At 40.9% G+C, this 3,356-nt stretch overlaps 1 pseudogene; it reads left to right on the plus strand.

Moving 5' to 3' along the window:
* The first annotated feature begins 1,846 nt into the window (after window positions 1–1,846).
* Window positions 1,847–2,876, plus strand: LOC124975889 (nuclear distribution protein nudE-like 1; annotated as a pseudogene).
* Window positions 2,877–3,356: the final 480 nt, after the last annotated feature.

Raw genomic sequence — 3,356 nt, forward strand, 5'->3', positions numbered from 1 at the left:
TTTCTTCTTTCTTCTTTCTTTCTTTCTTTCTTTCTTCTTCCTTCTTTCTTTTTATTGGGGATTAAACTCAGGGGCACTTTACCATTGAGATAAGTCCTCAGCCTTTTTATTATTATTATTTTGAGACAGGTCTCTCTCTACTAAGATGCTAGGACCTCACTAAGTTTCTGAGGATGGCCTTGAACTTGCAGTGTCCTACCTCAGGACTCCCAAATCTCTGGAATTACAGGTGTGTGCCCCAGTGCCTGTCAAAAGGAAAGCCTTTTACATATGGTTCTTGAACAACTGAATAGCCATATGTAAAGAATGAAACTAGATCCCTACTTCTCCTGCACAAAATCAAATTGAAGCTGATGAAAGACATAGGAATTAGAGCAGGAAAAGTGAAAATGCTAGAAGAAACTAGGGCCAACACTCCAGACTCCTTGATAAGATGCCTCAAGAAATAAAATGAAGAATCAATAAGTTGGTTAGCATTAAATTAAAAAGCTTCTGCCATGAAGGAAACAATTAGGAAAAGAAGTAAGAGACTACAGAATGGGAGAAATCTTTGCTAGCTATTCGAATTGGGAATTACCAATCCAAATATATAAGGAACTCAAAAATCTTAATACACACACACACACACAACACAGACACAAATATCATAACCCACTTAATAAACAGACAAAATATCTTAAAAGACATTTCTCAAAAGAAAAAATACAAATGACTCATAATTACATGAAAAAAAGTGTTCAACATCATTAGTATTCAGGGAGATGGAAATAAAATCCATACTGAAATTTCATCTCACCCCACTCAGAATGGCAATCAACAATAATGCAAATTATAATTGTTGGCAAGAATGTGTGGTAAATGATACACTTACATTATTGATGGGACCACAAATTAAAAACCACTTTGGAAAGTAGTATGATGATTCTTCAAAAGACTAGGAATGGAACCAGTCAGGTATCCCACTCCTTGATATTTATCTAAAAGAATTAAAATCAGTAATACTTTGCATATCAATGTTGATAGAATCACAATCCAATGTTGATAGTATCACAATCCACAATAACCAAGTTACAGAACCAGCCTACATGCTCATCAACAGATGAATGGATAAAGAAAATGTGGCACATATACGTGATGTAATTCTACTCAGTCATGAAGAAGAATTAAATTATGTCATGAGTTGGTCAAAGAATGGGACCAGAGAACATCATGCTAAGTGAAATATGCCAGACTCTCAAAGTCAAAGGTTAAATGTTCTCTCATATTCAGAATAGAGAGAGAAAAGGTATTTAGAAAGGGGATTTCACACAAATGGAATAGAGACAAAAATAGAATAGAGGGTAGAGTAGAAGCAGAAGACCAAGATGGAGAAAGGATGGAGGAAACAAATATTGAGAAATAAAGTTGACCAAATTATGCTATGTGCATGTATAAGTATACCACAATGCATTACACTTTTATATATTACTGTAATGCAACAATTAATAAAGAAATGTTGGTTAAAGGAAGATCAATAAGTAGAGGAAGGGGATCAAAGAGGAAGGAGGAGAGAAAGGTATAGTATCGGTGATTGAAATGTAAGAAAATTGTTGTATGCATTTACAAGTGTCAAAATGAACCTCACTATCATATACAACTAAAATATACTAAACATTAAAATATATAAATCGAAGAGCCAGGTGCGGAGGTGCGTGGAGTGGAGCTCAGGGCTGCGGAGGGGAGCGGAACTGAGCGGCTGGGAGGGCCTGGCTAGGCCAGCGGTGCAGAGACGTCAGTCGAGCGGCGGCGTACATGCGCTTTTGACATATTGGAGTTTGTCTTTAATATTTCATAGGCTTTCTTGATCATGGATGGTGAAGACATATCAGATTTTTCAAGTTTAAAGGAAGAAACTGCTTATTGGAAGGAACTTTCCTTGTATAAACAAAGCTTCCAGGAAGCTCATGATGAGCTAGTTGAATTCCAAGAGGGAAGCAGAGAATTAGAAGCAGAGTTGGAGTTACAGTTAGTACAGGCTGAACAAAGAAACAGAGACCTGCAAACTGATAACCAAAGACTGAAATATGAAGTGGAGGCATTAAAGGAAAAACTAGAACATCAATATGCACAGCTAAAAGCAGGTCTCACTATTAGAAGATGATTTAAGTCAGACCAGGGCCATTAAAGAGCGGTTGCATAAATATGTGTGAGAGCTGGAACAGGCCAATGATGACCTGGAGCGAGCAAAGAGGGCAACAATAGTTTCACTGGAAGACTTTGAACAAAGGCTAAATCAGGCCATTGAAGGAAATGCATTTTTAGAAAGTGAACTGGATGAAAAGGAATCTTTGCTGGTTTCTGTACAGAGGTTAAAGGATGAAGCAAGAGATTTAAGGCAAGAATTAGCAGTTTGGGAAAGAGAACAGGAAGTGACCCGAAAGTCAGCTCCCAGTTCTCCCACGTTGGACTGTGAGAAGATGGATTCGCTGTCCAGGCTTCATTTCCTTGCCAATCACTCCTGTTGGCAAAGGAACGGAAAACAGTTTTCCTTCACCGAAAGCTATACCAAATGGTTTTGGAACCAGTCCACTAACTCCTTCTGCTAGGATATCAGCACTAAACATCGTGGGGGATCTCTTACGGAAAGTGGGGGCTTTAGAATCCAAATTAGCAGCTTGCAGGAATTTTGCAAAGGACCAAGCATCACGAAAATCCTATATTTCAGGGAATGTTAACTGTGGGGTGATGAATAGCAACGGCACAAAATTCTCTCGATCAGGGCACATGTCTTTCTTTGACAAAGGGCAGTGAACGGCTTTGACCCAGCTCCTCCTCCTCCTGGTCTGGGCTCTTCGCGTCCCTCGTCAGCTCAGGGTATGCTGCCTCTCAGTGTGTGAGTGCCCGGCTTCCAGGTGGGGGCTCCTGCCCTCCTCCAACAGCCCAGGACACCCACGCCTCACCCCTTGGTGCCTGGGCCCAGCCCTGTGCCCTTCCGTCTGCCTCCCCATGGCTGGCAGAGGCAGGCTGCATGCAGTGGTGGCTGCTGGGCCCTGCCCAGACCCAGGACTCTGCGTGATATCAATACTGGCTATTTTCTCTTCTTGCCATAGTGCCGTTGGTTTCACATGATTGCACTTTTGTGGGTCACAAGGTGATACATACGTGTATTACTTGGTTACTGGCAGAAGTATCATTCATCACACCTGCCTCATAGCCCCCTCTGCTGTACTGATAGGATTTAGTTGTGTTTAGGACATTTCAAATTTTCTAGAAGTTTTTCCCCAAATCAGGTTTATATGTGCCCTTCTTCTGAGCTCCCACTCATGCATCTTCAGTGTTCATGATCATGTGTCCCCCAACTCCATCCCCACAGTTTG

The sequence above is a fragment of the Sciurus carolinensis genome, unplaced genomic scaffold, assembly GCF_902686445.1.
Source record: "Sciurus carolinensis unplaced genomic scaffold, mSciCar1.2, whole genome shotgun sequence".
Taxonomy (NCBI): Eukaryota; Metazoa; Chordata; class Mammalia; order Rodentia; family Sciuridae; genus Sciurus; species Sciurus carolinensis.